Raw genomic sequence first — 11,334 nt, 5'->3', positions numbered from 1 at the left:
GGGGGAGGGTCAGAGGGAGAAGCAGACTCCCTGCCGAGCAGGGAGCCCGATGCGGGACTCGATCCCGGGACTGCAGGATCATGACCTGAGCCGAAGGCAGTTGCTTAACCAACTGAGCCACCCAGGCGGCCCTGTAAATGGTATTTTGATGGCAAGTGCTATTATCATAGCACTATCCTGATGATAGTTATACAATAAATAAATTATGGGCCAGAAATTTATGGAAAGGTTTTAAGAAATTTTTTTTCTAACAGTAGGGCTAAGGAAGAACTTTATCTGTAACTCTTATTTCGTTTTTGTTTTTTTTTCAAAAAAATGATGGCCTTCTATTAATCCACCACATGGGACTATTCTGATATTACAGTATTTTAACTTTAGCTGTTAAAGGAACTTTTGGTATTGATATTAGGACTAGATCATAGTCATTCTACTAAATCATTAAGAAAAAAAAAATAACTATATTCAACTTAGAGTAGGGTATTTGCCATTGATACATATATATATATGTTTGTAAGTTAACATCCAAAAGGACTTTTTATTTCTGTGGAATATTTTTCATGCAGTTAGTATGTGGTAGCATCAGATAACTGCAGAGGTATGGTTGTTTACTTAAAACACACACACACACACACACACACACACCCCAAAACTTCAACTTTTAATGTTTAGGCTTAGATGCTTTAATAAAGTGACTTAGAGTTATGAAGGAGAGCAAGCTTTTGAAACACACATAACTAACCCTTTCTCGCCAAACCTTAAGTGCTACCAAACCCCATTTAATATAATCCTGATATCATCTCCAGTCTTAATTTATACTGTTTCTTTCTACATTTCTAAAGTCTTTTTTTTTTTTTAAAGATTTTTATTTATTTATTTGATAGAGAGAGAGATAGCGAGAGCAGGAACACAAGCAGGGGGAGTGGGAGAGGGAGAAACAGGCTTCCCGCTGAGCAGGGAGCCCAATGCGGGGCTTGATCCCAGGACCCTGGGATCATGACCTGAGCCGAAGGCAGACACTTAACGACTGAGCCACCCAGGCGCCCCATTTCTAAAGTCTTATCTTAGAATCACATAGTTCTTTTTAGCTGGCTTTTCTCTACTTCATGTGTGCTACCAATCCTAATAGTCTTTCGTGTGATTGAGTCGCTGGCTTTGGTTGACATTTTCAGCAAGCCCTGATCAGCTTCGCATAGGGCAGCTTACAATCGGCTATTCTATTTTCTCATTTGACAAAAGCAAAAACCAGGAGAAGAGAGGCTTGTGGAGCTCACTATATGCTGCAACCAGAGAACTTTCCAACACCCTCACCAGCAGAAGGTGGTTCTTTCAACTCTCTTCAGAGAAATTCCTAGTTGGTGGCACGAGGTGTCATGTGGACCAGTCACTCTGATTCATTCCCCATAGCACTGCTCAGTGATTTCTACTTTTACAAATAACTGGAAAGAGAATGCATCGGAAATGGCTTTTAGGAAGAAATACTTTATTCATATAGAGAACATTTAAGACATAATACTCAAACAATTTTATGAACAAGAATTTAATGGGTTGCATGATAATGGTCATAGGAAGATCATTCCAATATACTAATGTGTTTGCTGAATGAATGTTAAATAATTTCACAAAAGGAATTTCCATCCATTTAAGAAAATCTGGATTTCAATACCTGTTTACAACAACAAAAAAGTGACTTAAGATTTCTTCGTGTATTGAAAGTTACAAATTACTTGCTACTAACTCTCCATATATACTGTATTGAAAAAAACTGGTTGAGATTGACAGGTAATTTCAGAGAGAAGTTAAATATAGCCTTGGGCCTCTTTGACCCTGTCTTGAGCACAGGAACTACTATGAGTCATTTAAAAAGTATTGCACCTAACGGGAAAAACTTTAATTGAGCCCAGCTTTCCCTGGTACGAATGGGCACAGCTCAGGAACTATTGGTTACCTCCTGGCAAGACCAACTGAAAGATCAGCTGGGGGTTGGGTGTGTATGTGTGTTCCTTTTTTAAGTGTTTGGGCATTCACCCAGTCCTGTGGCTATGACATTCCTGGGCTGGGCACGCTGGTAGTGGAAATAGTGAAGGTTATTCAAACCACTAAATTCTCTACAATATGGAAACTGGCAGACTCACCCCCAAGCATAAGTTCTCCACCCTCTCCCTCCACCTCCATCCCACATTTAAAACATTAGTTCTCAGAATATTAATTACTTTAGGTCTTTATTTCCGTAGGCACTCAAAGAGAAGCTTAAAAAATCCTAACTGTTCTAATTATGAGGATTGTATATAGTGCTTATAATGATCAATTTACACATTTATCCAAGTTATAAATATATAAATACAGAAATAAAAATCCTCTATTAGAAGTTGATAAAAATGAGGATGATATAATTAGGGATTTGTTCATAAATAGGTTGATCATGAAAAATTAACATGTGGATCAAAGATAATTTGGTGTTTTTCAACTACCAATATTCAAGCTGCCATTGGCAACACTTTCAGACTTTGGAGGAGACTTTTTCTAATCACAAGTGTGAGGTCACAGATAGCTCACCTTACAGTGGGTAAATAGGTCTTGAGTGCCAACACCAATGGATCAGGAGTGACTACCCATAGCACCTCATGGGGAATTCTAAGGCTGTGTTGGTGATCCGTGAGAAATATGGTTTTTAGCCACTGTCCCTGTCAGCCTCAAGTATGGGAGAGTGGGCCGGGGGGGAGGGGGGGATGGGGGCACACTGACCTTACATTTACCATTCCTGACTTAAACTAAGACGTTAATCAGCGCACCAAGATTTGAGTCCAAAGTCTGTCACCTGTTAGCCGTGACTCCTTGGGCAAACTAAAATCCTTAAGCCTCAGTTTCCTCATTTGTAAATAGGGATAATAAAATGCTTAATCTTATGGGTTATTTTAAGGATTAATGGATTAATGTTAGATAATAATTAAAGCAGGGTCTGGCATATGATAAGCACTCTATAAATAAAAGCTACTATTACTATTATTATCCATGAATATTTTAAGATTAAGTTGGCAGTTACAAATTTTTTTTTAAAAACACTAGGCCTTGAAAGCATAAGGAATCAGATAAAAGTGAATCTGTTGTAGAGGGTTGGCTGAAGGCCCAGGGCCCCACCTACTCTACACCAGCTAGCCCCACACCCAGAGAGGCATCTTCAAAGAACCCCTACAATCCTAGAGCACAGTTTGAAAATCCCTGAAGAAGGTTATTTAGAAGTGAAAACAATGCTTGTCTTTTGAGGTTTGCTCTGCATTTGTTAGCCAGTTAGGCTTAACTAAGAAAGGTCATAGTCAGGGCAAAATGGTAAAATTTAAGGTAGAGAGAAACACACTAGGCAGTAAATTTACATGGTTACCATTAGAATAAAAAAGTTTTAATTGACACTATTTTTGGCAAATAAAATTAAAATTCACTTCAGGTTCGTTTGAAGATGAAGTAGATCCTTAGCTTTTTATTTATATCTAAAACAGAGCTGGATATAGTTGAAAGAAGTTAGCCAAAGATCGATGAAGTTGTAAACAAGGAGCTAAAGTAGGGAACTCAGAGATGAGGGTAGAGAATGGGGGACTGCCCGTTACGCACAAATGCAGAAAGGGAAAATAAATGTTTAAACAACGCATTCACTTTGAAAATTCACATTATAAATAATTTTACTAGATTATTTATTTACAAAATGAATATTGTTACTAGCAATTATCTATATTTTCTCTTTAAGGATGGATTTTAAAATAGAAATGCCTTGACATATTTGAAGAGTTCATGCTAATTAGTCACTGTATATCTGGTAATTTGGATCACTGTAAAGAAAAAACAAAGGGTCTCTAATAGAGCTAAAGAAATATATCTGATCTGATAATAATGATCTCAAATACCAAATGGACACATTAAACGAAAACATTCTTTAATTACTCACCAAATTTACCTGCTCAAACATGTAAAATTCACATGAAACTCAATCGCTTATTCTGAAAACTGTCTAAATCTCATCTACAAATCATGAAACTTTTGCTTGAGGAATTCTCTTTCCAATACCTCGTGAGGCTTATGTAAGTCCCTTCTCCAATGTCTACGAATGAGAGAGCCACAGAAATGAGTTACAGCTTTACTTCTTAGAAGCCTCGGAAAGCTTCCAACTCTGAAACTAAAATATTAAAGGGCTTAAATATATACCATATTCTCATTTTTCATCCCACAATGAAAATACTTTAAACATACTTCAATTATTACAATGGAATGCAATTATATAGCACATTAATCTTTAGTTTCAATTGCTTAAGGCTCTGCTTTACTGTCACGCTTAAGTTTGGCTTTCTGTTTGTACCTGTGGCTAAAAAATAAAACTGACACTTTTTTAAGATATACAAAATGCAATTGTCTTATTGATCGTCTTCAACAATGAATTATGTTAATAAAGGTGAGACTATAAGAAAAAAGATTCTAGGGGCGCCTGGGTGGCTCAGATGGTTAAGCGTCTGCCTTCGGCTCAGGTCATGATCCCAGGGTCCTGGGATCGAGTCCCGCATCGGGCTTCCTGCTCCTTGGGAGCCTGCTTCTCCCTCTGCCTCTCTCTCTCTCTCTCTCTCTCTCTGTCTCTCATGAATAAATAAATAAAATCTTTAAAAAAAAAAGAAAAAGAAAAAAGATTCTATTAAAAAGCAGGACATTAATGACAGTATGATATATTGGGAAAATGCTCAAATCAGATTTTTCAAGTTACTTCCTTTTGCAGAAAACAGACTTTTACAGTGCAAAACAAGCTAACTCAATTTTATTTTTCACTTGTGGAAAATATTACGCCTGCATCATTTATGCTCAGTTTCCCCAAAATGGCCATTCGGAGGTCCAGATTAGAGTCACAGTAATACTATAAAGTGCTTACATTAAACCTAAAAGTTGTAACAAATTGGTATATCAGTGAGTGATAAATGCTTAGAGTGAAAACATATCCATAAATGGCTGAAAATGGCAATGACATTCATCACCCACACGTAGGCAAAATGTCCTCGGATTCTCAAATCTAGGATTTTTGCTGAGACAAAGATGAAGGATATGATGTAACTTTCAAATAGCATGGGGTAACATGTGATAAACTTCACAAAACGTGTTTTTGGTAATTTTTTATGGAATTTCCTGATTCGTATTTTTAAAGTTGTGCACACATTGAGAAAAAATATTATGCTATGGAGCATTCAGCAATTTTTAGGATTTAATGGCTACCCTAATAAGGACAATAGTCCCATTCTTCCATCTTCGTGACATAAATGCAGTAGGACTGTCCTCATAAATTTTTTCAAAATAAGTATAAAAATTAAAGCAGCCATAATTATAAATCTATCCTGTTGCTTAAGGAGAGGAGTAGTCTGGGCCAGAGGGACCTGAAGTTTTATAAGAATTCAATAAAAATGAAAAATTTCTCACCTCTTTTAGACTATGATCTAAAATGCAATTAAAGGAAAAAGTAACCCTCATCTTCCTTGTAATAGATGTTCTAAAGGGAGTTGAATCATTAAATTTACACATATTAAAATTATACGGCATTTAAAATCAGTTAATTATGAAATTCTTAAAAGCCTAGGATTAAGCAACATTTAAATTTTTATATCAAGCTGCAAACTTAATCTTACCCTGGAGAAGCAAGTTTAATGTTACATTAAATGTTCTATACCAGTGCCAGCAAATTAATATTCTACTTTATAAGAAATATTTTTGGATGCTTTTCTTTAAAATCTCTTTTTGGTTTTTTATATTATTTAATTCTTAGCCTTAAGAGTGAGACATTAAACTGGAAAAGGGTGAGCAGTATGGGTTTCTGATACTATATTTACAGGACTGAAGACATACAATATTGTTTTCTAGGAATGGAAAAAAAATTTTTTAAGATTTTACTTATTTGAGAGAGAGAGAACAGGGGTGGGGAGGGAGGGACAAGCAGACTTGGCACAGAGCCCTACGTGGGGCTCAATCCCACGACCCTCAGATCAGGACCCCAGCAGGAATCAGGAGTTGGGAGGCTCAACCGGGTGAGCCCCTGAGGCGCCCCTAGGAATGGAAAAATTTTAAGTCCCTAAGTACTCCTCAAATATACTATACTCACCCCTCCCCCCTTCCAGTTTCCACTGTTATGTAGACTATTACATGGAAGGATGAGAATCTGTGTGGCATTAAGAGATGAATAATCGGATTTCAACTCGACTCAGTTTAGAGAATAGAGAAGCATCTCAAGCTAATAGGACCTGCAATGTGAGGTAATGAGCTAGAGATGAACATTTATGGAATGAAATCAAGCAGAGGCTGGGTAAACATGTGTAGAGTAGTTGTTTCTAAGGTTACTTCAGTTCAGATTCTATTGATCCCTATAATTAACAGAGATACATACATGTTGATACGATAGCTAGATACCACCTCACCAAATAAAGTGTTAACCTGATTATTTGCATTAAGTATCTCCAGAGAAACCAGATTATAGTTTTAATAAAGGTGACTTTATTAAACCCCATATAGTAGAATGTAAATCTAAATAGACTCTTGAGGTCATCCAAGAGAAATTAAAGAACTGTGACCCAAATTAGGATTTGAGTGAAAGTCCTTTGTGTTTCAAACAACAATGCATGGTGTCATTTAAACAAGTATTTGTAAACTCTGAACAGAGGTCAGTGGTGAGAGTCCCCAAGGCTTGTCGTTGTGATCATTTGGGCTGAATAAGAACACCAAGGGGAAGAACACTGGGTGAGTGCCCGGCATAGAATTAAGGCAATACCAATACTTATGGGGCCAAGTAAGAAGAGAGTTGTATGAAGGAAATTAGTCCTTAACAGAACCAAACACTGCAGAGATGAGGATTTTGCAACTAGTCATTAGTGGCCCTTATGAGGATAGTTTCAAATACTGAAGTTGGGGCGCCTGGGTGGCTCAGTTGGTTAAGCGTCTGCCTTCGGCTCAGATCATGATCCTGGAGTCCCGGGATCGAGTCCCGCATCGGGCTCCCTGCTCGGCGGGGAGTCTGCTTCTCCCTCTGACCCTCCTCCCTCTCATGCTCTCTCTCTCTCATTCTCTCTCTCTCAAATAAATAAATAAAATCTTCAAATACTGAAGTTGCAGTCGAGATTGCAGTGGGTTCAGTGAATGGACTGCCCAGACAGCAACCCTGCTGCATTCTTAAGTGACTATGTTCTTCTCAGAGTTGTATCATATGTCCTTCCCGAATATATCTGATGCTCCTGATGGGATAGTATCTTACTAGAAGAGTGACAAAACTTTCTCTAAATTCCTTAGAATCAGACCTCTGTTGATTAACTTGGGCCTTAATAATAAGAAAAAAATTCTTGAAACTATTTTAAGTCAACGTTGAAACTTTTTTTTAAAGATTTTATTAGAGAGAGAGACTGCGCACAAGCAGGGGGAGGGGCAGAGGGAGAGGGAGAAGCAGATTCCGTGCTGAGCAAGGAGCCAGAACTCAGAGCAGTCCCAGGACCCCCGGACCATGACCTGAGCTGAAGGCAGACGCTTAACTGAGCCACCCAGGTGCCCCTGAAACTTTTAAATAGAAATTTTGACTATGAAGAGTTGTGTTCAATACTTGGTTCATTTGACATGTATTTAGTAAAACCCTACTATTTGCAGGAAACTGAGGAACACAAGACCACAAGGCTATCCTCAATAGGGCTTACAATGGGGAATTAGTGTCTGAAACAATGACAGATTTCCGGTTCAGTTTGGTAGTCTTTAGTCTTGGGAATATTTCCTCAGGCGCTTGATGGAAAGTATTTTTCAGGTCAGATTTTTTGGCTCATTTACTCACAAGCTTAGCATTTTCAAGCTATGTCCAAGATGACTGACAAGTCTAATTTACTGACATCTTTTATGAATGGAGATACTGAAGACTCCCAAATAGTTTACATTCTAAAGGTTATGGAAAGTCAATATTGTAGAACATGATTAAGGTTGAGGCCTGATGTAAAATAATCTTTTAACATGGGATAAAGTGGCAATAAAAGGGTCTAGATTAGAAAAGTATGTATTTTTATCAGCAAGTGGCATTTCCTCTTATTAAACACTGAATGTATTTCTGAATTGGATGTATTCTTTAATTCTCTTATTTAGGAACCAGGGAATGGGGTTGGGGGAGGACACCTCTGTACTGGGATATGGTATTTCACTGAGTTCCTAAACAGGTCTTACTGTCTAATCAGAGCCAAGATGGTAAGGTTTTTATCCTTCTCAGCTAAAATGGTGCCACCAAAGTGTTACATCTTGTTGCTACTCCAGGTCTGTAATTCTGGAAAGAAAATAATTGATATTAAGAAGGCACATCATTCTTTAATGTATATATTGCAAGGACAGAGAGAGTAAGTGAGAGTGAGAGAGAACGAATACATGTGGAGTGGAGTGAGAACTTATAGATCAGGGGTCAGCAAAGTGCAGCCTGGTGCCTAATCTTGGAAGTAAAGCTTTATCAGAACACAGCCACACGGTTCATTTACATACTGTCTATGGCTGCTTTCATGATACAACTGCAAAGGTGACTAGTTGTAATGGAGACCTTATGGCCCACAAAGCCAAAAATATTTACTATCTGGCCCTATAACGAAAAAGCTTGCTGACTCCTACAGTTAGAAGCCTGACCAAAAAGCAAACTGTAAAATACAAGGCAAACATGTGCGAAGTAAGATTGGAATTTTGAACACTTGATTAGATATTTGATGTTGAGACTTAGGTGTAAATATACTATGCTCAAGAAAAAAAGGCGCATCAAAATTGAGTCTGATACTTAGGCTGTTACTTTCCTTACTAATTAACTTGGAGTGGGGGCAGGGGGACTATAGAAGCTTGTGATTTCATCCTTTGAGAAAAGGTGATGTTCTTCCCCTAAGGCCAAAAATAAGTGGACTGAACATTAACCCCAAGGGCTTGCAATTGTACTGAACTGCTTTACTGGATAGGAAAACAACTCTAGGTCCAAGTAACTTCCTTATCCCCCTCCACCCCCAAATAGGAGGTAGACTCTGTTAAGGTGTCAGTTTCCCTGAGTACCTAAATGAATCTTCTGAAGAGCTCGTCTAATCTTACAGACTTGTCCAATATAGTTCTTGTCCTATAGAACTAGGAGGCACCTAGAAAGTATGATATTCCTATCCCAGAAAAAGATAAATAGCGGATATAAACATTTTCGTTTGCTGTATAAGGTCCATGCAAATATTTTCAAAGTAAAAGCATTTTCTCCTTCTATTATGTTGGGGACAATGCAAAGTGCCGTGTATGCATTTTCTTAATCTGTGCCATTTTATATTTTTAGTTATCCTATCCATCCACAATTCCCAATCATTCCTGCTTTTCAAAACCACTGAAATGAAGGGCCTATTTGTTCCCTGCTTGCTTAATTTTGAATCTCTTTCCTTGGCAAATGGCTTGTAATAATTGAGAACAGAATAGAGTGTGAAGTCATTATCCATCACAGGTAACCATTTTCTCACAAACGAGTCTTCGATATTTATCTGTTGAATACATACATAACCAAAGAGAGGAGTCCATAGGCTAAAAGGGGAGCTCACATTTTGAGTACAGAGTAAGTCACCAGTAGGAACAAAGAAGGGCCAGAAAATAGACGGGGTGCCAATTAAGAGTCAGCTGCCTTCAGAAGGCACAAGTAAGAGCCAAAGTTTAGAATGCCTCCCAAAAACTGCCTGAAATCTAATGTAGGATTCTAACAAACATTTTTTAAGTCTATGAAATGACAAAATCCTAAAAGGAGGCAAATTTAAGACTACCAATAAAAGAAAATCCATACCAATGCATAAAAAACTGTTTCAAATCTCCGTTGCCTTGGGTGACGGTAATTCCCTGGACTAGTACTCTTGGTGGACAAGGACTCAGTCCGTAGACTTACCCTTCTTTGGAATGACCTCACTGATTTAATGCTTTAGGTGACAATTACTTGAAAAATTACTGTGGTAAAATGTACTTCGGAGACTTTACCCACGTTGTCTATGTGAATGCCAACATCCCAGTTTAGGGATCCAGGTTTTAGCAAGAACAGGGAAGAAGGTGAGGGTGACGTAAGTACTAAGCTCCATCTTCCACACGAACACACATTTGTCTTTCATATGGTATAAATGCCCACTCAGCATGCCTCTCTAACATATACAAAACTCATTATTAGCGACAAAAGCATCAGATCTAAATGATCTTTACTGATGCATTGTTGTACTCTCCATCAAGGTATAAACTCCAATAGGGTTTTCTCTAGGTTTTCACATCCTCCTTATATACACTGAATATTAGACACTTAAGATTTTAGTGGTGACAAGCCAGCCATTATTTTCAAACAAGTATTTTGCAGCAAATGGCTAATACTTAAGCTTGTCAGTATTCCAAGTTAAGCAGATGGTGTAGGTTAAAAAAACCCTAAGGCTACTTGCATTGAGATCTCTGTAGTCATATTTGTTATAGCTTGGGTTTGGTCATTATGTCTTCAGATATGGGCACCTAGGGGTGTGGGGGGGGGAAAAGTCCCAAGGGATCCCACATAACCCTGTGCTTGGCAACACAAACTGCTTGTAAACCCAATTAGCTTGTTAACTATATGCCATTAGATACTAGTAAGCAAAATCCTAAAAAAGTTGCTGACATATTTTAATCATCACTTAGTAAACAATCTTGAGCTCAGATTTGCGCCAGGAATTGCACCTGACTATACTTTGTAGTCCCTAATTTCAGTTTTCGCAAATCTTAAATCACTTATCCAACGAGTTTTAGATACAGGTAAAAGACTGAAATGAAGTTCAGAAGTCCTGGATCCCAAAACGGACTGTAAAATCATTGTAACCTCTCTAGGAGTCAGTTCTTTTTCTCCCTCAAAATCTTAACGTGAAACATTCTACAATTATCTTGCAGTATTTTGTGTTTTCCTACTGAGTTGACTGTTGAGACGTGTGCCAAGAAGATTGTCTTTTGCTTATCTTTCACTAGTATTCTAAAACATACTTAACTATGCTTGGAAGATTAGTAATTTCTTATTGCCAAACTTTGGTTGTGTTGGAAAAAAGAAGTTACCTGGCCGGCAGGCAGAAGGTAGTATCACCAGCATGTAAAGGCACCAGCAGTCGGCCAGGCTGTTTTTTATTCACTTTAATTCAACTGTATAGATTTCTTGTGGTTCATTTATTTCCTTCTTTAGTTCAAAATTCAGAAAAGTTTACAACAAAGACTGTGATCCGAAGGACCTTTAATTTTCTCATCGAACCATGGATCCAGTCATTTAATTTCCTACACCAGCTTCCAAATACTGGTCCGTGATGATTTGCAAAGTGAAAAAGA

The sequence above is a fragment of the Neomonachus schauinslandi genome, chromosome 4 (genome assembly GCF_002201575.2).
Source record: "Neomonachus schauinslandi chromosome 4, ASM220157v2, whole genome shotgun sequence".
Taxonomy (NCBI): Eukaryota; Metazoa; Chordata; class Mammalia; order Carnivora; family Phocidae; genus Neomonachus; species Neomonachus schauinslandi.
This window is presented reverse-complemented; position numbering follows the sequence as displayed.